The sequence below is a fragment of the Petaurus breviceps genome, unplaced genomic scaffold (genome assembly GCF_028583685.1).
Source record: "Petaurus breviceps papuanus isolate PSGF00001 unplaced genomic scaffold, PetGlider_PUasm1.0 76, whole genome shotgun sequence".
NCBI lineage: Eukaryota > Metazoa > Chordata > Mammalia > Diprotodontia > Petauridae > Petaurus > Petaurus breviceps.
In genome coordinates, this window is record NW_027186473.1 from 59,483,137 (window position 1) to 59,510,487 (window position 27,351).

General features: G+C 38.9%; 1 pseudogene; it reads left to right on the plus strand.

The window, feature by feature from the left end:
* The first annotated feature begins 11,052 nt into the window (after nucleotides 1–11,052).
* On the plus strand, nucleotides 11,053–12,564 carry LOC138175173 (poly(rC)-binding protein 2 pseudogene; annotated as a pseudogene).
* Nucleotides 12,565–27,351: the final 14,787 nt, after the last annotated feature.

A 27,351-nucleotide genomic window follows, 5' to 3' on the forward strand; every position in this document is an offset into this window, starting at 1 on the left:
GAAGAAGAAGAAGAAGAAGAAGAAGAAGAAGAAGAAGAAGAAGAAGAGAAATGATGAACAGGCAGACTTCACAAAAGCCTTGAAAGACTTGTATGAACTGATGTTGAGTGAAGTGAACCGAACCAGGCGAACATTTTTCACAGAAACAGCCACAGTGTGCTATGATTGATTTTGATAGATTTACCCTGCCTTAGAAATGCGAGGACCTAAAACAATTCCAAAGAACTTATAATGGTAGAGGCCATCCACATGCAGAGAAAGAACTATGGAGTCAGAATGCAGAGTGAAGCAGACTATTTTCTTTTTTGTTTTGTTTCATTTTGTTTTTTCCTTCTCATGGTCTCTCCCATTTGTTATAATTCTTCTATGAAACACCATTAATGTGAAAATGTGTTTAATAGAAATATATGTGTACAGCCATATCATATTGCATGCTGTCTTGGGGAGGGAGAGGGCAGGGAGGGAGGGAATATTTAAAATTTATGGAAGTCAATGTTGAAAACTAAAAAGAAATAAATTAATAAAGTAAAAAAAAAAGATAGTCCCTGCCCGCAAGGAGTTTACATTACAATGGGGGAGACGATGTGCAAACAAATATAGAAAAGCAAACTAAATTAGGAAATAATTTAAAAAAGGGGGAAAGCAGGAGAATTAAGAGGGTCTGGGGAAAGCTTCCTGTAGAAGGTGGGATTTTATTTGTCATCTAAAGGAAGCCATGGAGGTCAGTACTCAAACTAGAAGGGGGACAGCCAGAGAAAATGCCTAAAAGCTTGGGGCAGCTAGGTGGTACAGTTAGTAAGAGCGCTGGCCCAGGAGCCGGGATGGGTTCCGGCCTCAGATACTTAACACCCACACAAAAAAGAACTGGCTGTGTGACCTTGAGCAAGTTACTTAACCCCAATTGCTTTAAGAAAAAAAATAAAATAAAATGCTTGAAAGCCAAGAAATGAGTGTCTTTTTGTAGAACAGCCAGGAGGCCTGTGTAGCTGGGTAGAAAAGCACTTGGAAGACAGAAAGGCATAAGAAACCTGGAAAGATAGGAGGGGCCTAGGTTATGAAGGATTTTGAATGCCAAAGAGAGCATTTTATATTTGCTCCTGGAGGCAATTGGGAGCCTCTAAAGTTTATTGGTAGAGGAATGACACCACAGGATCCACACTTTAGGAAAACCACTTTAGTGAATGAATGGAGGCTAGACTAGAAAGAGGAGAGGCTTGAGGCAGGAAGATCCACTAACAGGCTTTTACAATAATCTAGGTTAGCTGATTAGAACCAGTTACAGAAAGTAAACCCACATATGCTCCAGGCTCTCCACTTCCAAAGATACTTCCATTTCATTGCAAATTTACCAGAAGCAAGCACCCTGGACTTCTCCACATGGGGAAGTTGCATTAGCCTAGTAGCTGATGGGGTCTGGTGCATTACAGAATGGGCAAAATTTGGCTCCTCCCATCTCTCCTATCAGTTCCCCTTTCTTTCCTGTCAGAACTCTCCCTCACTGTTTCCCTTTCCTGCTTCCCAGTATTCTGTATCAAGGCCCAATTCTTACTAAGCCCTAGTAAGGTGTTAGAATACTTATAACTAACTGACAACTAAAATATTAACCGATGAGGCCTTAGGATGCAAACTATTTGAAGTCAAAGGACCTGAGTCTGGCACCCAGATTTTCAATTTGTTACTTACATAAGCTTGGCCAAATCAATTAGCATCTTTGTGCCTCAGTTTTGTCATCTGTAAAATGGAAGGCTTGGACTAAAAACTATCCAAAATCCCTTCCAAACCTTAATCATGTTTGTTTGTTTTTAAAGAATTTGAAGTCTATTAGTAGACTCTTGAGGGTGTGTGTTGGGAAGGGGGCAACTTACCCACACAAACTTTCACTTTCAGTGTTGTTTGGGGTCAAAGGATCTGCGTTTGAATGCTGCCTATCCTTGCTCTCCCTGTAACTTCAGAAAAGTCTCTTAACTTTGCTGGGGCCCCCTTTCCTCATTGATGCGATGAAGGGTATTGGGGTGGATCTGATATTAGTGTCCTGTTAATTCAAGTTTGGTGCTCAGATGAAATGAAGCACCTGTAGGTCATTGAACAGTTATCAAAGAGGTTAACTTTGCTCTATCATAGCAAGGATATGCACAAAGATTCAGTAGCACTTAACTCATACAGACATGGGCTTCCCTCATCTCCATGTGGAAACATGGCTATTTATCAGGGCAGCAAGTGGTAGCTCAAGGGCATATTCCTTCAAATAATTAAATAAAATGAACCTAATAAAATAATTCACAAGCCATCCATTTCTTCCCATATGTTTACCACAAGTGGGTGTTCTGAGTGTCTTCATCTTTCACTCTTGACATATGACCAGACCATCTTCTTTCTTGATGGAACCTTTCTTGGATGACATCCTGAACTCTGGTTCTCATTTTTAAAATCCCTCATTATTAATGTTTTGTAGCCTACAAACATATACCATGTGCCTCTCCATTGCCCACTGAATGATTGTCATTTTTAATATTATAGAAACTTAAAAATTCCATGATTCACAGTCTTACAATTGGACATTATACTTTCATTAATAGACCCTAAGATTTCATTAACCTTATTTTTTGTAGCCATACCACAGTGTTGACTCATACAGAGTTTGAGTCAACTATACCCCCTAAGTCTTTTTGACATGAACTGCATATGTTCTGGGATTTGATGATATGCCTAACAAAGAAATAAAGAATAATTTGAAGGCTTGACAGGAGAAAATGGAAAGCTGGTCATCTTTCCTAGCCTGTCTTCTGGCCCTGTGGAAAGACCATGGGACAGGAATCAAAAGCTCTGGATTTAAATCTTACCTCTGATGCTTACTACCTGTGTGACCTTGGGCAAGTCACTGATGGCCCTGGCTTTCAGTTTCCTCATTTGTAAAATGAAGAGGTTGAATCTGAGGTCTCTCCCAGCTCTAAGGCTAGGATGATATGACTAGCTCAATGTGACCTTCCAGGTCACACTCCATACAGGAGAGAGATAGTGAAGCAAAACATTGTCCTAACTAGAGAAACTTCCTCAGTTTCCTTCTCCATGGCTCTTTCTTAGCTTATTGACATTCTGGCTCATCTCTCTCTCTTCCCCAAGCAAAAGAGAAAAGTAACAGTAACTGTGTTTCACTCCCTTACAGAACAGATATGAAAGAACTTTAAAATAATATTAGCAATGGATTAATCACTGTGATAATTAATAATTGACTATGTGTGCACATCTGAATATGTAACTTAATTCAATAGATATTTTATTAAGTACTTGATATGCAAAAAAACATCACACTAGGCATTTGGGGAGATGTAAAGTTAATATGACATAGTACATTATCAATTTTGTTGATCATTATGAGGTCAGTATATAGGCAGTGTAATCCATGGTATAGAACTGGCAAAGACAAAGTGGGTATGCGGAGGACAGTATCCAGCTCAGCTAAAGTGTAGGGTACGCAAAAATAGAATGGCATGAAATAAGGCCAGAAAGATTGTGGTGTCAAATATTGGAAGGCCTTAAATGCAAGCAGAGGAGATGTGAACACCATTTGGCAAGCAACTGTGGAGAAGAGACACATTCATTGTTCTGAGTTTGTGTCTCGGACTATAGTTGTGATCTCATTGGTATAGGGATTTGCCAGTGGGAAAACTCCCTACCAATGCAGATAAATGCCTATCCAACAATTAACGCTCAACCAATCAATCAACAAGCATTTAATAAGTGCCTACTATGTGCCATGACCAATTTTAAATACTGGGGATAGAAGGACAAAAGCACAACCACATCTGCTAAGGGTTTCTAATGGGGAAGATAAGCATACATTCATACACCCCCACATACACATAGTCTTTCTCCTACCCTCCCCTCCCCTCCCCTCCCTTCTCCTCCCCTCCCTTCTCCTCTCCTCTCCTCTCCTCTCCTCTCCTCTCCTCTCCTCTCCTCAATGCATGTCAGTATGTGTATATACACATATATACATATATAGGTATAACCACATTTATATAGGTATGTGGACATGTATAGACATATACACATTTATCTGTGTGTATGTATGTGTGTGTGTGTGTGTGTGTGTGGAGAAAGAGAGAGAGAGGGAGGGAGAGAGAGAAAGAGGGAGGAAGGGAGGGAAGGAGGAAAGAGAGAAGCAGGGAGAGAGAGAGAGGAAGGGAAGGAGGGAGGGAGACAGTCTTTGAGAGCTACCTGTATCTGGGATAGGATGGGCGCGGACTCTCAGGGTTCCTGCATACAAAAATCTGCTCTCCACCATGCCCCACTGCCTTTTAAGTCTTCATCTTACCCATATTTTTTATCTTGATATTAAGCTACTAGATTCTGCAGCTCCTTGAGGCCAAGCCCTCTCATGTATTTATCTGACTCTCCTCTAGTCTGTCTGAATAGTGTTTCCTGAACAGCCTCAAAGCTGGAGCTCCCTTGAGAAGAATGACTCAAGAAACCAAAACCCAAGACGGTGAAGTTCTGCCTGGAGCCCTGGAAGGCTCTGCTATTGAACTGATCTGAGGCATTTCGAGCAGAGGGAGAGTCTCAGACTATGCAAGGGGACCCCTTTGGGTCAGATAGATTGACTCCACTGTGGCCGGGTGTCGACTCAGCCTCTGTTTTCCCCCACTGTCGCCTTCCCGCTGCTTCTGTAGTCCAGTGGGGGCTGTCTCTTCCCACCACCCTTCTGTGTGTTTCTGCAATGCTGGCACTCTCCTGTTGCACATTCATTTGATTTTACTGGATGCTCTGGCAGCAGGGGAAAAATTATCTAAATGGGAAAATAAGATTATTTCATTCTGAGAGTTACAAATGAGCTGAGGAAAGTCAGAAATCTTGAAGGGGAAAACACACACAGGCACATGCATACACCAACCCTACATAACCTTATATCCCGTAAATCCCAAACTAAAACCACCCCTGGTTTTAAGAAACCCAAACCAAAACATCATTAACTAAGTTTTGACAAAACCAGAGAAAATGACTTCTGGTTTGGCCTATTTCTAGTAAGTAACAATAATTCAATCATCTCAAGCCACATCTCCCCCCGCCTTTTCTTCTTCCTTTTTTTGGGGTGTGTGTATATGGAGGGAAGGTGGGAGGGGGGATAGTTCCTCCTGGAATTGAGACTTAGCAAACAGCTTAATAAACAGCACATTCATTTTTAAAGAAAGACTTCAAGCTGAAATGCTGCACATCTGGGGATTTAATTAGCCATATGGAACCCAAGCATCTGCAAATTGTCAATATGACTTGTTGTATAGGCAGAGAAGTCAGGAGCCCCAAATTCCATATTCAGGAATGGCTTGTGTAGCCTTGATCAAATTCCTTACCCATCCCAGGTTTTTGTTTTCTCATCTGTGAATGAAGCAGGGATGGAGGCCCCTATTGGACCTACGGTGCAGGCTGGTAAGACACCTTTATATAACTTTATGGACAAAAAAGATTTCCAGAAAGGTCTGGGATAGGAACTCTCCAATGGCATACAATTAATATGTGATCAGCACCCCACAAAGATGGATGTAGACATTGGAGCTCTGCAGTTATTTATCAAATTGGAAAGGAGTCCTGGAGTTTCTCACTGCAATTGCAAGAAGGAAGAAAACTTGAATTGATTTAAAACCAGCCACTATGTAAAATCCAAAAGCATGCAGAGTGTAAAAGTGTTTAAAATATTAAAAATCTATTAAAGCGAAAACTACAGAAGCTTATAAAATAATATGTAAGCAGCAATTTGAAATATTCTGTACAAGGCTGACTGATCATCAGCCAATCACATCACTGATTTCATTCCAGTCTCACATTGTGTTCCAAGCAAAAACTCCAGTCTTTATTGGAGGAACGCAGCAAAGTGCCTGGGAAACTGTTTCCAACTCACCCAAACATAGTTTATGTTAAATGCATATCCCCATGAAATTATATAAAGACATTTCATTGCAATTCTTCATATGGTAAACCTCAGTATAATTAAACATGAAATTTATGATATGACACATATAGGGAAAGAAGGGTAATATTTATTCCTGTGTCATACACATCCTTCATTGTTCCCAGGTGGGTCATATCCCAATGGCATTCGGATGAACCATTGTTCTTTGAGACAGAAAAAGGGCTTGACATAGGTCCAAGTACCATGCAAACACACTTAAAATCCCCTTTCACTTGTCTCATTACCATCTTCTTTGTCTTCTTATTAGATGCATTAACGAGATTTGTGTGATCAGAGTTTTCCATCAGGACAGCACATTTTGAGGGGACCTGAATTTGAGGATGTTGACAGCACTTGTCAGTCACTCAAAAGAACAGAAACCACAAAGATTGCACCTATTTAGTAACAATAATTTGTTGAAATGGAAAGCTACCAGATGGGGAGCTGAGGATATATATCCCCTCCCATACTTCTAGCTGCCCTCACTGCTCCATCCCCTCACCATGGGAGCAACCTCAGCGATGGACTAAGACTAGTAGCCTGGGGTTTCTGTCTCCTATCTGCTCCTCATCTTGTATTATGTCTTGTTTTATTTGATCCAGTGGCAGTCCATGTTATTTTTCCCAAGTATAATTCCCAGTTATTGTTTTGCTTCTGCCTCTTGCCTTCGCCATCTTTCTTTATTCCAGTCTTTATTTGTTTTCCTTGAGGATCTTCCTCTTCCACTTTGATTTTTTTCCTTTTGATTAAAGGGGCCACCCCTTGATTAACTTCTTAAAGAGGCCTATTCACTGAACGGGCATTACCTCACTCAAAGCGAGAACCTGAAAAGGCCTTAGCCTAAAAGCACCAGGGTCTCCCATTGCATACTGGGCCATCTCCAGTGTTTCTGATGAATATCTGGCCCCTGGACTCAGATGGCTATGGAGGACAAACTGAGGCTGGTGATCTCCCTCACTCATATCCAAGTCAACTGCAAGTCATGTCATCATCTCCCTGATGTCATGGTCCTCTTCAAGAATGAAGGACAAACACAACAATGGTATTTGTTTTCCTCTTTGAAACCTTCTTTCCTTTGACCCATTCTCTACTGTTCACTTATGTCTCTGCTTTCCTCTTTCCCCATCACTTATTTCATCATTTTTAAGGTCATCTTTTCCTTGTCTTTTCTGCAGCAATCTGACCTGTTAAAGTTTAGGTAAACATACTAAATGTCACAGTTGTGAAACATTTCTTAAGTGTCTCCTCTGAGTCCTTGCTCTATGCTTAATTATAAATTAAAATCCATTCTCCTATTTCTGAATTCTCTCCCTATCCTTTCCAATTTTGTCCTTAATGAAAAGTTAAAATACATCCTCCTATTTCTGAATTCTTTTTTTATCCTTTCCAATTTTGTCATATGATTACAAAGCCATTTTTGTTTTCCTTCATTTTCTTTTCTTTTTTTGTGAGGCAATCCAGGTTAAGCAACTTTCTCAGGTTGTGAGAAAACAGCTAGTGAGCATTAAGTATCTGAGGCTGAATTTGAACTCAGCTCCTCCTAACTCCAGGGTCAGTGCTCTATTTACTATGCCACCTAGCTGCCCCTATCTGTTTTCAAACAGGACAAATGACATCATGGGTAATGTCTTGACTTGCTTATTAATTGAATTTAAGTAAGGTAGAGTTGCACAAAGTCAGCCTAATTCTCTCTTCCTGAGTTATCCTAGTCCATTGACAAGAAAAAAGTCAAGACAACATATGATGACTGGGATGCAGTGGATGACCTTGGTGTCTTTGATGTTTGACCAAGCTCTAAGTGGTCCACAACACTTGCTTCAGACTCCTTCTTGGTCATGGGAACAAATTATTCTCATATGATCATTACACCAGGGGAAGTCTTCATGTGCTTTGGGTAGACATCAGCCTAACTCACAATAGTTCTGAGGCCTGCTGGTTACCCTCAACTTGATTCAGTCCATCTGTTGAGCCAGTTTTACTGAGGTATGGCCCCTTTGCATGTTGCAGCTTCTTGGAGTCCCAGGGGAGAGTTGGGTAAGAAGATCACATGATTCCATGGCAAGAGGAAGCATGGCATAGTGACTGAAGAGTTGCCTTAGAATCAAGAAGACACAAATTCATCTCCCACCTCTGACACCTGTTGGTTGTGGGAACCTGTACAATTTAATTCACTTCATAGTGGCCCCTGTTAAATAACTGGGATTATAAACTGCAGAGTAGGTGCCAATCTGCAGTGTTTAAGGAGTTCCTCACTGGGAGTTCTCTACTCCAATTAAATCATAGAAAATTTTTAAAAGGGGTAAATGGGGGCAGCTAGGTGGTGCAGTGAATAGACCATCGATCCTGGAGTGAGAGGAATCTGTATCCAAATCCTTACACTTACTAGCCATGTGACCTTGGGCAAGTCACTTAACCCCAATTGCCCTGCCTTCCCTCCTCCAAAAAAAAAAAAAGAACTGACCAGTGGAAAAAAGGGGCCTCAGTAGATTTGGCATGGTGTATTTTTTTTGGTGGCTCAAATGCATTGTTCTGAAGTGTGACATTTCCTGGACTACACAGAGGCAGCAGTATACAAAGGGCATTATCCCTAGAACCCAAAACAAGTTTCATAGCATGTTAGAAACCTTAATTCTATATGGGAAACTAAGGTCAAATGTAATGTAGTTTGTCAAATTTGTCAAATAGTAATATCAAATGTCAAAATTGTAGTTTGAGATGACTGATGTGGAAACACTTTATTTTCTACTTAGTAGAGAGAGCTTCAAAATGTTATTTATTGTCACTATATTGGAGAGTTTTGCTTAAGTATTCTTTTTTTCTTTTTTTATTATTTGGGAAAGTATTATTGCTAAGCAAATATGGTATAAAATAAAAAGATGGTGATAAAGTATAAAAATAACAGGAGTGGGTTGGCCAAAGTATATAGATTTGGAATCCCTTTAGAATGTAGGATTATCAATTTAGAACAGGAACCATGTAGTCAAGGGTGTTTGGGTAAATGCTTAAAAACTGGCTCTTGGGGGGAAATGTGTGTGACACGTTTTTTAGTTTAATATGTATGATTAATATTTTCTCAATCACTTTCTTAAGTCTAGACAATCAACAAAACAATAAATCAAGTCCTGAATTTGTAGCATTTGCCGATTTTCAAGGCCTAAGTACTCATAATGATAATTTAATAAATGTCTTTCTAAAGTTGGTTTGAGCTGGTTCCAACACATCCCTCTCACTCCTTTTACAGTTGAGTAAACTAAGTCTTAGATATGAAGTGACTTAACTAAGGTCACATAGGTCATAAATGGTAGACATGGAATTCAAACCTCATACCTTTGACTCCAAATCCAACACTCATACCATTGCATTGAGCAGCCTCCTTTGACATGTTTTTAAGGGAAGGTGCATGGTTAGATATCTTCATCTATACCTTCCTTTTGTAAATCTGCTACTTAATTCATTCTACATTGTTTGCAAGCATCAAAGACAAAGAAATGAACCTTTTAGCTATTGAACTATCAGATTCATATAGGATAACACCTTCTCCCTGATCATAGAATCAGAGGATCACAAGCACAGAGATTTGAAGCAGTAAGAGAAGTTAGAGGACATCTATTCCAACTCCTTTGTTTGTCATATGGGGATGAATTAAATGCCTTTGTGAAACCAAGTAAACTTTCTGAGACTTTAGCTTTCCAGTGTCCTTACTGTACTTAGGCACAGAAGAATCTTGCTTTCTTGCTTTCTGTTACCTGGCTGGTAAATAATCTGGCAACTGCCAGGTGGGCAGGTGGAGAAAATAGAATTGCAGCATTGCAGAAGCAAAATTCTCATAAAGAGAAGTGAGGATTAGATTCCAGGGTAGTCTTTGCAATAGGACCTTCACTCTGGCTCTGGTCCCAAGAATGACTCAGTCATATGAGGAAAAACCAGTGCTTGGAGACAACCTGTAACTTCCTGATCTTCTCCCATATCTCTACTTGTCAATGGACCATTTTAGAATACTGCTTCTTGAAGAGCTTAAAATTATAGAGAGCTAGAAGAACAGTGACTCTTAGGTCTATGATTTGGTATAGATATTATAAGAATAAGAACCTATTAGTCAGGGAGTCTAAGGTAATGGTAAGAGTCAAGATAGTGTCTAGCAATAAGAGAAGAAAAATAAATTGAAGAAATTAGAATAGGCAAAGAAGAAACAAAGCTATCACTCTTTGCAGAGTGGTGGTATACTTGGAGAATCTTTGAATGATATGCTTTGCATGATATGGTGGTATACTTGGAGAATCCTAGAGAATCAAGTAAAAAAACTACTTGAAATAATAAACAACTTCAACAAAGTTGCAGGATATAAAATGAACTCACACAAATCATTGGCATTTCTCTATATTATTAACAAAGCCCAAAAGCAAGAGATAGAGAAATTCCATTTAAAGTTATTGTTGACATAAAATATTTGGTGGTCTACATGCCAAGACAAAGCCCAGAACTATATGAGCACAATTACAAAACACTTTTCACACAAAGTCAGATCTAAATAATTGATAAAACATCAGTTGCTTGTGGGTAGGCCAGGATAATAAAATGACAATTCTACCTAAATTAATTTACTTATTCACTGCCATACCAATTAAACTACCAAAAATTATTTTATAGACCTAGGAAAATATAATAACAAAATTCATTAGTTAGAACAAAAGTTCTAGAATATCAAGGAAATTAATGAAAGGAAATGCAAAGGAAGGTGGCCTAGTCGTACCAGATCTAAAACTTTATTTTAAAGCAGCAATCATAAAAACTACTAGGTACTGGCTAAGAAATAGAGTAGTAGATCAGTGAATAGGTTAGGCACAAAAGACACAGTAATGGATGACTTCAGTAATCAGTAGTAATCAGTAAACAGTAGTTTGATAAACCCAAAGACTCTGGTTTCTGGGATAAGAAATCACTACTTAATAAAAACTTCTGAGAAAACTGGAAAATAGCAAGGCAGAAACTAGGCATAGACCAACATCTTATACCAACATCACAAACCAGTGGAGATAATATTTTAAGAAAAGACATTGCCCCCAGACCGCCCGCCCATGGGTGCCACCTCGCCTTCCCTCCCACCCCTATTATTCCGCCCCTGGCCTCCCGCCCTTCCCTTTCCCTCCCGCTCCACCTTTTCCCCTCACTCACCTCGCGGCCGAAGTTTTTGGCTTCCACTCCCACCAGTGACCAAAGATGTGACCACTTTACAAAGTCCAAATCCCCAGAACACCGCTCGACATGGACACGGGTGTGATTGAAGGTGGATTAAATGTCACTCTCATCATCCGGCTACTTATGTATAGAAAGGAAGTTGGAAGCATTATTGGAAAGAAAGGAGAATTGGTTAAGAAGATGCGTGAAGAAAGTGGTGCGCGTATCAACATCTCAGAAGGGAATTGTCCTGAGAGAATAATTACTCTGGCTGGACCCACCAATGCCATCTTTAAAGCCTTTGCAATGGTTATTGACAAACTGGAAGAGGACATCAGCAGCTCTATGACCAATAGTACAGCTGCCAGTAGACCCCCAGTCACCCTGAGGCTTGTGGTCCCTGCTAGCCAGTGTGACTCTCTCATTGGAAAAGGAGGATGCAAGATCAAGGAAACAAGAGAGAGTACAGGGGCTCAGGTCCAGGTGGCAGGGGATATGCTACCAAACTCAACTGAGCAGGCCATCACTATTGCTGGCATCCCTCAATCTATCATTGAGTGTGTAAAACAGATCTAAGTGGTCATGTTGGAGTCTCCCCTGAAGGGCATGACCATCCCTTACCGGCCCAAGCCTTCCAGCTCTCCAGTCATCTTTGCAGGTGGTCAGGCCTATGCCATTCAAGGACAGTATGCCATTCCACAACCAGATTTGACCAAGCTGCACCAGTTGGTAATGCAACAGTCTCACTTTCCCATGATGCATGGCAACACTGGATTCAGTAGTTTGGATGCATCTGCTCAGAGTACTTCTCATGAACTCACCATTCCAAATGACTTAATTGGCTGCATAATCTGGCGTCAAAGGCGCCAAAATCAATGAGATTCGTCAGATGTCTGGGGCTTAGATCAAAATTGCCAATCCAGTGGAAGGATCTGCTGATAGGCAGGTGACCATCACTAGATCTGCTGCCAGCATTAGCCTGGCACAGTACTAATCAATGTCAGGCTTTCCTTGGAGATGGGTGGCATGGGGAGCAGCTAGAACAATGCAGACTCACCCATAACCCCCTTCTGCTGTTCACCACCCACGATCCATCTGTGTAGTTTCTGAACTGTCAGTGATTGCAGGTTGTAAACAGTTTGTAGATTTTGTTTCTACACAACTTTTATCATCCACTTGTGGTTTTTTTAAATACAGCTTTTAAATTCCTTTCTCTGTTCAGCCTTTAGCACTGAGGACCATATTTAGTTTTATAAGCTTCTCCCTGGTTTTTTTTTGTTTTGTTTTTGGATTTTTTTGGTTTGTATTTGTTTTTTTTTTGGGGGGGGGGCTCATGAATTTTTTTCTGTTTTTGTCATTGAAATGTAAGAGTGGAATATTAATACATTTCAATTTAGTTCTGTAATGTCAGGAATTTTTCAAAAAAAAATTTAAAAGATGGACTGTAGCTTTTTCCTTATGAATAGAAAGTGGATGCCACGGAGAAAAAAAAGAAAAAGAAAAGAAAAGACATTGCCATCACCTTTATCTCTGTATGCTAAAGACCATAGGTCATTTCTATTTTACTTATACCTAAAATCCCCCATACATGTTTCCTCCATTAAAATGGGAGCTTCTTGGAAGTAGGGATTATTTTTACTTTCTTATTTGTAGCACACAGCACAAAGTGTTGTATATAATGATCACTTAATAGATGCTTCATTCATTCAACTAATCATTGTCACATCCTCACAGCTATCATTTCATGTGGCCCATCCCAATATTCTGACTCTTGTGCATCATAGTTTTAGTACATCCATGTATTCCCCAATTGCAAGGCACAAAAGTGTCTTTCAGCATCCTTTTTAACATCACAAACAATGCAACTAGAAACTTCCCAGAATAACCAGACACTCTTTCTCCTTTACAATAACATCACTGGGGCATATTGTTTTATTAGTGGAGTCACTCACTAAGAGACTTGAAAACTGGATTAAAGAGCAGCCAATCTTAAACTGAGCCAAGATGATCCCAATCCTTGGGATTCCAGGTCTTCACTATTTAAGTCAACTTGAAGGAAATCTGAGAGATTAACTAGCCTAATCACCTCATTTTAGTGATGAGGAAACTGAAGCTCAGTGAGGTCATTCAGGAAATTAGTTGAAATGCCAGGGCTTGAACCCAGGACTTCAGGCTTTCCATTCAAGTGCACTTTCTACCACAACATACTATTTCCTTAAGACCTCAGTATTTACAGCTCAGCACATTGTTGATAGGATAAGTCTTAACCATTTCTATGTGAGTAACTCTTGTTGGAAGGATTTGGGTAGAAATTTGGTATCTTTATATTCTTCATAATTTGGCAAGGAGGCATCCAGTGATTTAGGATGTTGTGCTGTTCCATCCCATCATGTTTGGTTAAAAGTACAGTAAATTCTTCTGGAAGTCTATCCCCAAGAGTCTATTATACATGTTGATGGAGTCATTTCATCAAATTCCCATTTGGATTTTTCCTGTTTCCTGTTAGTGAGTCTGGTGTGTGTTTGTGTGTGTGTGTGTAGCACACCGGAATTTCTTTTGATCCTGTTGCAAATTAAACAATACTGATGTATATTTCTGTTACCACTTTCATTATTATGAAATTAGATTCCAGAATCTATTCCAATATAATCTACTAAAGAGTTAGTAAAAGTCCTTACTGTCAACCTCAGGCTTGCATTCTCAGAAAATTGAACCACATTTTGAGTACACCATAACCACTTGGTCCTGTGTTATCTTCTGTACACATTTCTGTCCAAAGTCATGGCTGATGAAACCCTCCCACAGTGACCCAGTTTAAAGGGAGGAACACATAACGGAAATGAGGAGTATAGATTTCTATTACTGGTTTTCAAGAGTGACTTTTTCTGAGAAAGAAAGTTTCTTTCTGGAAGTTTCTTTGGTGACCTTTGATGGAATTCACTAATATGGTATCTGAGTTTGGTTGCTATTTAGTTAAAAGAGCAATCTAGACTGATGTAATGTAATGCCAAGGAAAGGCAACTTCCCAAGGTTCAAAATACCAGCATAGGTGCTCTCCATTTTATTCAGTGACAAACCAAGAACAGAGAAGGTCAAAACATGACATCATTCAAAATACAGCATTTACTAAGGGTGATTAAATAATCTCCAAGTACTACCCCACCCCAGGACCTTCCCGATCATTCAATCAATTACAAAGTCCTGGTTCTAAATACTTCTCCACCCCTAGGCTGTACCTTCATTTAGTCCACCACAAAGTCCCTCTTCTCAAATGGAGATTAGTTTCCAATCTAAGTAAAGTACATTCATTTGTTCAACCATAGAACACAAAAAGGTCAAAAGTTCCCCACCCCTGGATCACAATTGAATCTACCCCAGAGTTACATCAAGTTTAAGCACAGCACTTAATACCCAAATGGAGGTCTTTTCTTCATCTTGACAAGAGGCAAGTTCTCAGCAATATTAGTTCCTGGGGAGACAAGGCTTAACAAGGCCACAAGATACATTGCCAGTTTCTTCATTAATTCATCCTCTGTCTGTAGAACCGTCCTAGAACCCCTGAAAACATTAGCAAAACCCTCTCCTAGGATTTCTGTAAACAAACAACAAGAAAATCCTTCTTCAGGGCTTCTGAACCAACAGAAAGGTTCCCAGACCCCTGCAACAACAGCACTGTCCTTCACCAGTGGACAGTATTCACTCTGTCTGCAGGACAGTCTCCAGACTCCTGCAACAACAGCACTGTCCTTCACGAGTGGACAGTATTCACTCTCTGTCTGCAGGACAGTCTCAGGGCTTCTTAACCAAAAGCCAGGTTCCAGGACTTCTTCAACAACAGGACTGTCTTTCACCAGTGGACAAATCTGGCAAAACAACATCAAAATAGACAGACAAAGTACCAGCAAAACAGCCATGTCTCCTCAGTCCTTGGCAGCTCCGGAGGCAGGTCTCAAAAGTCCAGGGCAATTCAAAGTGGCCCCTAACAATTCTCTCAGTCTCTCTCTGCCTCCACGAGGTGCTGCTTCCAAAAAAATTCTTCTGCCTCTCTCTTGTGTCTCTCCAAATCTAAGTCACCAGCTCCTCCCAGTTCAGGACTTTCTTTTCACATCAACAAGTCCATCCCACAGGTGGGATTAACAAGCTCTGGGTTTTAACACAATCAATTTGAAAACCAAGCCAATACAGGGGAATCTTTATGTTCCATTACTATCACAACTGAATATATAAAAGGCATTGTCTCAGCAAATCATAGAAATATATTTCTGGAGATTACAGATATAAAACAACAGAGTTGAAGCAGGAACTCACCTGAACTCTCCCAAATTCCCCTGCAAACAACTTTAAAATAACACTTCAAATCAAATTCTGGAGTGGCAGAGACAACAAAAGGTCAGGAGAAACCGTTTTCCAGTTTTCCACACTAAGACAACTTAGGATGTCAACAGGAAATCTGTCACACTAGGGTGGTAGTTGGGCTTGGAGCACAGTGTAGGCCTATAAAATAAAACAAAGCCAAGAGAATGAAAAAGTAGAATAAAATAATCTAATCCTAAAGAATGAGTGGGTTAAAGAATAAAACATAGATGCAACCAACATGACAACATATCAAAATTTATGGGATGCTGTCAAAGTAGTACCTAGGGGAAAATTTCTATCTTTAAGTGTTTAATTCAATAAAATAGAGAAAGAGAAGACCAATTAATTGGGAATGCAACTAAAAAACTAGAAAAAGAACAAATTTTAAAACCACAAATTGGAAATCATAAGAATCAAAAGGGAGACAAATAAAATTTGAACTAAGAAAACCATTGAACTAATATAATAAATAAAATTTAGAGCTGGATTTTTTGGGGGGAAACAATAAAATAGATGAACCTTTAGTTAATTTGATTTAAAAAAGACAAAAAAAACCCCAAATTACATTTTTCAAGAATGAAAAGGGTAAATTCATCACTAATGAAGAGGAAACTAAAACAATTAGGAACTATTTTGCCTAATTATATACCAACAAATTGATCCATCTAAGTAAAATGGATGAATATTTACAAAACCACAATTGCTCAGATTAACTGAAGAGGAAATAGAATATTTAAATCCATCTTAGAAAAAGAAATTGAACAAGTCATCAATGAGCTCCCTAAGGAAAAAAAAAATCTCCAAGACCAGATAGATTTACAAGTGAATTCTGCCAATCATTTAAAAATAATTAATTCCAATATTATATAAACTAGCTGAAAAAATAGACAAAGAAGTCATACTAAATTCCTTTTATGACACAAATATGATGCTGTAACTAAACTGGGAAGAAAAAAACAGAGAAAGAAAACAGATCAATTTCCCTAATGAATATTGATGCAAACATTTAATATAAAAGGTTAGCAAGGAGATTATAGTACTATATTACAAAGATCATATACTAGGAGAGGTGGGGTATTTATACCAGGCATGAAGATCTAGTTCAATATTAGAAAAACTGTCAGCAAAATTGACCATATCAATAATAAAACCAATAGAAATTATATATGATTGTCTCAATAGGTGCAGAAAAATCTTTTGACAAAATTACTAGAAAGCAAAGGAATATATATATATAACTTTCTTTAAAATAAGTAGTATTTTCTAAAACCATCAGCAAGCATTATATATAACCTAGAAACCTTCCCAATAAGACCAGGGTTGAAACAAAGATACCCATTTATTACCACTCTTGTTCAATATTGCATTAGAAATGCTAGCTCTAGCAATGAGAAAAGAAAAAGAAATCAAAGGAAACAAAGCTATCACTCTGTGCAGATGATATGATGGTATACTTGAAGAATCCTAGAAAATCAGATAAAAACTACTTGAAATAATTAACAACTTCAGCAAAGTTGAAGGATATACAATAAAACCACATAAGTCATCAGCACTTCTACATATTAACAACAAAGTCCACTAATAAGATACAGAAAGAAAAATTCCATTTAAAATAACTGAAAATGACATAAAATACTTGGGAGTCTTCCTGCTGAGACAAACCCAGGAACTCTATGAACATAATTACAAAATACCATTCAAACAAATAGATCTGCAAAATTGGAAAAATATTAATTGCTCATGGGTAAGCCAAATTAATATAATAAAAATAAAAATTCTACCTAAATTAATTTACTTATTTTGTGCCACACTAATCAAACTATCAAAATTATTTTATAGAGTTAGAAAAAAATAACAAAATTCATCTGGATGAAGGTCAAGAACATCAAAAGAATTAATGAAAAAATTTGTGAAAGAAGGTGGCCTAGCCATAACAGATTTCAAACTGTATTACAAAGTAGTAGTCATAAAAAACAATCTGGTACTGGCTAAGAGATGGAATGGTATACCCATGGAATAGACCCACACTAGGTAATAACCACAGTAATCTAGAATTTGAGAAAAGCAAAGATATCAGCTTTGGGGATAAGAAATCGCTATTTGACAAAAACTGCTGGGAAAACTGGAAAGGAGTTTGGTAGAAGCTAGGTATAGATCAACATCTCACACTGTATACAAAAGTAAGGTATAAATGAATACATGATTTAGACACAAATGGTGATACCATAAGCAAATTAGGGGAATATGGAATAGTTTACTGTTCATAGATAAGGGAAGAATTTATGATCAAACAAGAGATAGAGACCTTTATGGGATGGAAAATGGATAATCTCAATTACATGAAATTAACAGGTTTTTACCCAGAGAAAATCTATGCAGTCGAGATGAGAAGGAAAGCAGAAAAGTGTGGGGTGGGGATTTACAGCAAGTTTCTCCAATAAAGGCCTAGTTTCTCAAACATATAGAGAACGGAGTCAGACTTACAAGAATATGAGTCATTTTCCAATTAATAAATGATTAAAGCAATTTTCAGATTAAGAAATCAGAGTTATCTATTGTAAAGCAGTTTTTAGGGTCAGGATATTATGTGCATTTTTCATAAAGTCTTCATGGTCCACCATAAATCCATTTGCTTTGTCTGCCATGGAGATGAAAATTATTCTTTTCATTGTGACATCCAGTCCTCTGCAGGAAAGCCTTTATAATGTTAACTTTCCACGATCTTTATCTGAATGGAATAAGGATAACATATCATTTGACCCCAACTTTTCTCTCTCCATTTCTTTGACTCAGAAGTGGGCAGGAAGGATGAATGAGAAAAATCCATTTTAAATCAAATGTCACAATGCAATGAGAAATACAAGCTTTGTGTACACTTGGATTAAGAGATAACTTCAGATAAAAGCAAATAATTCCCAAATCGCAGTCCAATTGAATTCAGTGTTTGGCTGAGTTGTTTATTTTTTAAGCTCTCCTCTTCTCCCAACTAAAAGAACACAAGCACAGCTTAATCTTAAGAAATGTGTATGTTTATCAGCACTCAACTAAAGGAAAGAATAAAGAAATGGATTTCACTTAGAATATTATTATACCTTTTCTCTATCCCCTTAAACCTTAATATGATGCCATTTGAAACTTCCTCATGGCAAGATGTTGAGATCTAAATTAGATCCCATTTCATGAAACCCTTTTGTGATTTCTGATATTCATTCACTTCTATGGACAGAGGCATCATTAGGGCAAGGTAAACCTATGGTGCTTTGACCTAGGTCATCAATGTAAAGAGTTGCTTTTCCTATAGAGTCACTCCTCCTCTGAGAGGTTTGACTTCTTTCACCACAGTGGTCCAGAGACTGCTGGCCCTGAGCCTCCATCTTTGTGGTCCTTTCATAGTTCATATTGTGAATGATGACTGGATCCATTGCAAATTTATTACATAATCTAAGCTGTATCTTCACTGCAGCGAAGCAGGTCTTTTACAATTTCCTAATAAACTCCCTATTCTACTAACTACATTGGTTTTTCCAAACAATTTATTCCACCCAAAGTTTCTGCAGCTCCCTTTCTCTACTATTTCAGTTGAAAATATTGCCTTGTATTTTACCATAAAGATTGAGTTCATTTGCTTAGAGCTCTTTCTTCACCCCTCTTCTTCATCCTTTATCACCCAGATGGATTCTTCCACTAACTTCAGTCTTGTCTCACATGAAGAGATTGCCCTCCTTGACAAGGCAATGTGCACAAATGATCCAATTACATCTTGTCTTCTCTGGCAGATTGGCTCTTCTACCATTACCATTCTCTTACTTATTTTCAATTTTTCCCTGTCTACTGGCTGCTTACCTCCTGCCTATAAACATCCCCATGACTTTCCTCTCACTCCACATGCTAGATGTCCTCTGTCTTTCCCCCTTTTGTGGTTAAACTCACTGAAAGGGCCATCTACAATAGGTATCTCCATCTTCTTTACTTTTTAGTCTAGATTTTTATCTCATCATTTGATTGAAACTACTCTCTCCAAAGTTAGTTATGATTCCTTAATTGCCAAATCTAATGACCTTTTTTTATTCTCATCTTTTTTGAACCCATTGCAGACTTTGACACTTTCTCATTATAATGTTTTTCAAATTCTGCTATTTTCGTTTTGAGAGAATTATTCATTTTGTCTTCTATCTCTCTCATTTTGCTTTCAAAGTTCCTTTTGATCTCATCTAGGAGAGCCTTCTGTGCTTGGGATCCATTCCCTGTTGAAGTCTCAGCTGTGGGTGTGGAGTCCACAGTGTCTCCCTCTGAGGTTGGTTCTTCCCTCTGAGGATAGTAGGACTCTAGAGTTTGTCTTTGTAGTCTTTCTACCCATTTTGAGGCAGTGTCCTAGCCACGCCCTTCCTCTAGGATCCCAAGCCTTTACTGTAGAGGGTTTTGCCCTGGGGCAAGAGTTACTATATTTTCAGGGTCAGAGGTGGGGTTTGGAGCAAGTGGGGTTCACTCTGCCATCCTTGTCTTTGGAGGTCCTGAAAGGGGCTTGCTCTTTCCAGTCCCAGCCCTTTGGTGATAGGCCTGGTAGTGGACCTTGTGGTTGGTGGGAAGACTTGCCCTCCGAGTTGATCAGACCCCTTCCAGGCCTGCATCCTCCACGCCTTCCCGCGCAGGCCACCACGCCGTCGCCCGCTATTATTCCTTATTAGAACTTGTCCTTCGCATCTATGTATTGATAAATCTGGAAATGGCCACAGCTGCTGCTGATCTGGAGTCCCTCTGGCTGGCGGCTGGTCAGGCCCGCCCTGGGGCTAAAGCCTCGGTGTGGGGCTGGGCTCGACTCCCAGAGCATTGCACTGGCCGATTCCTGCCAGCCTGCTGGCTGTTCTCAGCGGGAGGTTAGCTTCTCTGTGTCATTTTGTGGGTTCTGCAGCTCCAAAGTTTGTTTAGAGTCCCCTTTTTACATGGATTGGGGAGGGTGGAAGCCAGAGCCGCAGGAGGGTCGTGCTTCTACTCCGCCATCTTGGCTCCGCCTCTCTTGACACTTTCTCAAGTTTTTGTGGCACTACATTCCTCTGGTCCTGCTCTTATCTATCTTGCCACTCTTTCTAAATCTCTCTTGCTGGATTTTCTTTCAGGTTATGCTTGTTAATTATGGGTGTCCCACACGGCTCTAACCTGGGCCCTCTTCTCTTCTCTCTCTCTAATATTTTACTTGATTATATCATCAGCTCTCATGGATTCAGCTATCATGTCTATATTGATGATTCCTAAATCTACTTAGCCAGTCTCTCATTTCTTTTTTTTTTTTTAAGCAATCGGGGTTAAGTAACTTGCTCAAGGTTACACCGCCAGTTATTTCTGGGTGTGGTGCTAAGTATCTGAGCCCGGATTTGATCCTCAGGTCATCCCGACACTGTAGCCGGTGCTCTTACTCGCTGAGCCACCTGGCTGCCCCTAAGTAATTGGGGTTAAGTAACTTGCTCAAGGTTACACAGCCAGGTGTTTCTGGGTGGGTGCTAAGTGTCTGAGCTCGGATTCGATCCCCAGGTCATCCCAACACTAGAGCCAGTGCTCTTACTTGCTGTGCTACCTGGCCACCCCCAGTCTCTCATTTCTAACTGCCTCTTGGATATCTCAAACTGGATGTTCTGCAGACATCTTAATTTCAGTAGGTGCCAAACTAAACTTTCTCTTTCTCTTCTAAACCCTCCCATTTCCTAAGGTTCCTATTAATGTCAGGTGTACTATTATCCTTCCATTCACCCAGGTTTGGACCCTCAGGGTCATCCTTGACACCTCACACCCTATATTCAATCTGTTGCCAATGTCTGTCAATTTTACTTTCATAATGTCCTGTGTATATGGCCCCATCTTTCTTCTGACACAGCTACAACCCTATTGTAGGCCCTCATCACCTCATGCCTACACTATTGCAATAGTTTTCTGGTTGTTTTCCTTACACAAGTCTCTGCCTAGTTTAGTCAGTTGCCAAAGTGATCTTCTTATCATCGGACTGTGTCAACACCCATCCCCAATTCAATAAACCCCAGTTGTTCTCTATCATAACTAGGATTGAGGATAAAATTCTCTGTTTTACACTCAAGGCCCTTTATTACTTATTCACTCTTTCCATTCTTCTTACACTTTCTACACAATCAACACTCTGCTGGCTAGTTCCCTTGATGCTGCTCAAATAAATAATTCATCTTCTAACTTTGGCCATTTTCACTGGCTGCCCTCCATGCCTGGAAGACTTTCCTTCCTTGTCTCTTCTGTCTGACTTCCCTAACTTCAAGTCTCAGGAAAAATTTCACTTTTAAAGAAAGCCTTTCCCAATTTCCATTAAGTGCATTTCTTCTTTCACTATCTCTAATTTATTCTGCATATAGTTTGTTTGTACATTAGGTTGTGAACTTCTTGAGTGTAAGTACTGTCTTTTGCCTTTTCCAAAAAATATCCCCAGTTCTTAGTCTAGTGCCTGGCATGTAATGTGTGCTTCAGAAATATTTATTGATCCCTCTTCCTTACCTAACCTCAGCTGCCAAATCCATAGTCTACTCATGGTGCTACTCTTTCCTAGGCCCATATTTCCTCCAACCCCCATCAGACAGTACCTGCTTATTTCTTTTGTGCCACTCCCCTAAATTTTTTTAAGTAGCAAAAATTATTAATTATACCTCTGTCTTTTGGTGAAATTTGAGGCTTAGAGGGTGGAGGTAAGCAAAAAAAAAAAAAAAACAGTCATTCAAGTGGAAAGGTCAAAGCCTGGGAAAAGCTCACTGCAAAGACCACCTCAGTGATATGAGGACCAAGGACAGTGCCCCATTTCCACTACTGGGAAGAGAAGGCAGGAGGTGTTCTGCCTTAAGAGCACTCAGTGAACTGCACCAGGGCAGGAGGGGAGGTGTCCAGAACTTGTTTTTCTAATTAACCACAATGTGAAGCAGTAACCTGACTGTTCAGAGCCCTCCCTGCTGGGCTGAGCTGATCCCTGGAGTCCCATACAAAACCCAAATGCAGTTTCTGAAAATCTTTTCAGACTCTTTTATGACAAGAGTCCCATTTCCCCCTTGTAATTATTGCACTCTACAACCATCCAGAAGAAATTTTAATCTCTAGGTCTCCATTCAGTGATGCCTTAAATTCGTATCACCAATCCCAGCTCTATTAATACCCTTTTTTTCTTTTAAATTAGACAATAAACATCTCAACTTTTGCAAAGAAAAGGCAAGTGCTCCATTTGCTTGGTTAAAAAGGGCCCTCATAATGTATTTCAATAAAATATTTATAAATGGAAACAGCTGACTTTTATTTTTTCAGGTTAGCAGAAAAGAAAAAAAAAACCCTTCACCATGTTGGGGGCTAAGGAGAAAACATTCCATTAAATTACCTCTTTAGGTCTCCATTTTACCAAATCCCAAAGGATAGCTTCATGATTTAGCACAATTTTAACAATTCTCAAGATACCAATGAAAAAAATACTAATTCTTGCAGCAAATAATTCTTACAAATGAGAAAAGTTAATATTCATCTTTCTGTGATATACTGAAGTATATAGATGTGGTGGGGAACAAGGCATTAAGCTACTCTAATCTGATGGTCAGCCAATCTATATCTTCTGCAATCATATTTTGCATTTTTTGTCTTTCATATTTTTTCATGGTGGCTGGGATGTAGCAAGCACTTTCATTCATTCATTCATTTATTCTTGTTATTGACCCAGAAATACAGAAAATTAATATGCAAGTGTATATTAATATAATATTAATTTTTCTTTCCTATTTTTATACCTTTCTTTTCCAGTAAAGCAGACAACAATGAGTTAGAGTTACACTGGTACTGATTTGGTTGGAATCTAGAGACTAAATCATAGAAAATTATCTCAAAAGAACCCTTACTTTTACTTAATTCTCAGCTAAAAGTTGGTTGCCCTAAATAAAATTTTTGATAAGTGTAGTGGATAACTCAGAAATGGTCTTTTAAAATGGACTAGAAATGGTCCAGAAGAGAGTGACAATATTGATACCCAGTCCTTGGGGAATGGGAGAGAGAGTAGTTCTTTCATACTATATTGCTCCTTGCAAAGTCAGCTGAAGAATTATTACAATTTTGTGGGCAATTCAAGTACTATAAGAGAAATACCTTTACTGTATTACAAGGATATTACTGGGGAAAGCGGGTTTCTGGATCAAACAGGACAACATTTGTAAAGCACTTAGCACGATCTCTGCCACATAGTAGATGTTACAAAAATGTTTATTCTCTTCCATTGCCTTGCCCCAAATTATCCAAATAGTCATCCCATTTCCTAATCTTATTTGTTTGTCCAGGATCCACTCCTTCCTAGCCCTCCCAGGATAATAATTAACATGTCAAGGATTTGTGATTGTCTTAATGAAAACCTGCCTATAACTTAAAAGATAAGACTTAGAGAGTTGCTTGAGGTTCTGGGAAGTTAACTGACTTGTCCAGAGTCAAGCACTGCTATTAACTGTCAGAAACGTGCCACTCCCCTCAATTTTTTTTAAAGAAGCAAAAATTATTAATTATATCTCTGTCTTTTGGTGAAATTTGAGGCCACAGTTTCATCCTCTTTCTCTCTACAATAATAACAAAACAGTAAGTGGAATAAAAGCAATACTTTGCTTTTGTGTGGTACATTTCACTTTTTTCAAAGCAATATTAGCCTTATAATTTCACTTTTTCCTCATACTATCCCTTTGAGGTTAGGAATTACCAGGCCAAGCAGAGGGAAATTACTTTCTCAACATCATACAGCAGTTAGTAGAGAGAGACAGAGATTTGATAGATAGATCTATAGATAGATCGATAGACAGACAGACAGACAGACAGACAGACAGACAGACAGACAGATAGATAGATAGATAGATAGATAGATAGATAGATAGATAGATAGATAGATAGAATTTAAAAAGCCAGGACCAGAACTTCAGTCTTAATCTAATGATTTTTCTTCTACCTCTATGCCTCTCTCTCATCCATGTTTGCCATAGCTCAGCCCTTCCCTCAGCCCTTCTATGGGAAGCACTTCAGGTATTTATTAGAACCCTGAGAACTGAGAAGCAGAATGTAGGTAAAAGTGTGAGAGCTGATTATGTAGATGTGGATGCAAAATTCAGAGTTGCCATAACTTTCTGTTGTTGCTATTGCTGCTGCTGGTGTTCTTCATCATCTTCTTATTCTTTTTTCTCCTCCTCCTCTTTTCCCTCCTCCTCCTTCTTCCTTCTTTCTTCTATTTAAATAACTTATTATGAGTTTCTCTCCCACATTTCTCAATAGTTTTCCAAATTATTGCTTGTTAGATTGAATAAAAACTTCTTCTTAATCATCATCATCATCATCACAATCCTTGAATCATCAACCTTTTCTTCTTCATCTTCACGATCATTACCTTAAATATGGAGCTTCAAGAACTGCAAAGTGTTTCACATGAGTCATCACTTTTGAACCTCATGATAATACATGAAGTAGGAATTGAAGTATTATTATGCGGGATCTGAGGCTCAGACAGATTAAATGACCAATGACCACGTAGTTACAAGTTTTAGATGTAGGTCATGAAAATAAGTCTCTCTGATTCCAAATTCAACTTTTTAGCCACCACATCATTATGGCTAATTATCATGATTATCTTCATAATTATCATAATCATCACCATTATCCATACCCCAACCCCACCACAACCACTTACTGGCTTTGTGACCATGAACAAGTCATTTGACTTCCTTGGGCTTCAGTTTCCTCAAGAGTAAAATGAGGGAATTGAAGTATATAACCCTGAGATCTCTCTCAGTTCTATGTCTATGATTCTGTGGTCCCATAACTATCATTCATTATTACCAACACCATCGATAACAAGTGTTATTGAACATCCATTGTGTTCTAGATACTGTTAGTACTGAGATAACAACGGGATTACAAACTAAGTGGAAAAATATTATTAAAAATAAAAGCAAAATAATACATCAAAATGAAATGCCATATGAGTAATACAGATGGTAAATGACACAGAGAAAGGAAATTTTACTGAAGGCTGGTCCAGTCAGGGAGGGCTTCATGGAGGGGGTGGGACTTCAAGCTGAACCTTTAAGGATCAGACTAAAATAATGTGTGTGTGAGCAACTTTTCAACTGTGTTTTCTGGAATGGGGGAGGTAACCTTTAGAGGAATACTGAGAGATGAGATTGGTCATATAAAAGAGGTCAAATGATAGGAGGCTTTGGAAATTAGGCTAAAGAGTCTGAATATCCTGTCATGCTCATTGGGAAGGAAGGGTGAGGGAGGGTAGAGGAGATAATATTTTGATATTGCTATATGTCCATGCAATTTTTTAAATTGTAAGAGCATTTACCCTTCAAGATCTACCCACTGGGAAAATGACTCATGACCCTGTGGTTGGAAATGTGTGCAGACTCCATTGTATCTTGGGTATGTCTGTCTATCATATGTCAGGTACTTATTTCTGAACCAGTCAAAATATCTGGCCTAAAGACCTTATTTCAGTAGCTCAACCAAGACAGGAGGCAAAGTAAGAGGCAAAACAGTTAAAAGAAGGTCCAGAGTCTAGCAATCTTCTGGGAAGCATGAGGTGACATGAAATTTAAACCAGAGGGTGGATAATTTGGAACCCAAAAAGGGAAAAATCATTTTTGCCTAGAAGTATGAGAGGCAGGATAGACTTTCTAAGCCTATAGTCATGAGGACGGATCCTGAAATGGATGAACTTGGAACACAAAAAGAAATGAAATCCCAGATTAAGCCCCAGACTCTCAAATTCCATGTTGCAGAGTGGAAAAGCAGACTGAAGGGAAACCTTGGCATCCAATTCAAGAGCCATGGAAACAGAATGAAACTAATATCAACCATCATACTGAGAATAAAAAATATAAGGAGGGAACTAGGGAAGACAGTCTGGTACAATGTAAAGGGCACCGGATGTGGAGTCACAGGACCTAGCTATGTGACTTCAGACAAATCAATTAATCTTTCTGTGACTAGTTTTATTTACTAATTTTTAAAATGAGGGAGTTGAATTTAGATGACCTCTAAGGTCCTACCAACTTTAAATTATGATCCAATGATCTCTAAATAGAGTAATGTTCTATATCTGACCTTGAAAAGCAGGATTAAACAACATAAGCTAATGTTTTGTTAATATACTTCTATTCTTCTCCTTGTCTCTATTGAAAATTCTCTCTAGGAATAGGATTTACAAAATAAGAATGTTGTATTATATATGCTCTAATGTACCTTCTGACTCTGAATTTGGGATGGCATGATGCCTGAAGTTTATAATAATAAATTTTCTTAAAGTCACCTAAATTATTGGAATGCTGTTACTGGAGAGGTGGAGGGCAACAGGAATAAAAATAAGTAAGGAAAAAAGGGGGGAAAATTCTAGTCACTGGTCTTTCTCCTGCTGGAGATTAGGGGATCCCAAAAAGGTAGGAATAATGGTGGCAATTTGAAGCCGAAACAATACCAACGAACAGAGATTTGGGCTTAGTGGTAGGGAGAAAAAAAATGGTGAGGTGTATCAGCAATGCCATATTCACAATGCCTATAGAGATGACAAATATGCTGATATAATTATCCATCACAAAATACGTCAGGTTTGCCATTTGGGGAAATAAACTAGAAAATTTATTAAGATACCAAAAGACTGAGTCCCAAAACCAGAAAGTGAAAGCCATCAGAGTAGTTATGACATTGGCACAGGTAGATAAAGTAGAAAGCACCCACATTTTCAAGCCCTCAAAACAGAACAGGCTACCTCAGGCAAAGGTCCTTCTCTCCCCACCCACAGCAACCACCCAGCGCGCTCCCAGCAGCTCTGGCCTCTGGCAGTGCTCAGCAGGAGTCCCAACTCAAAAAAA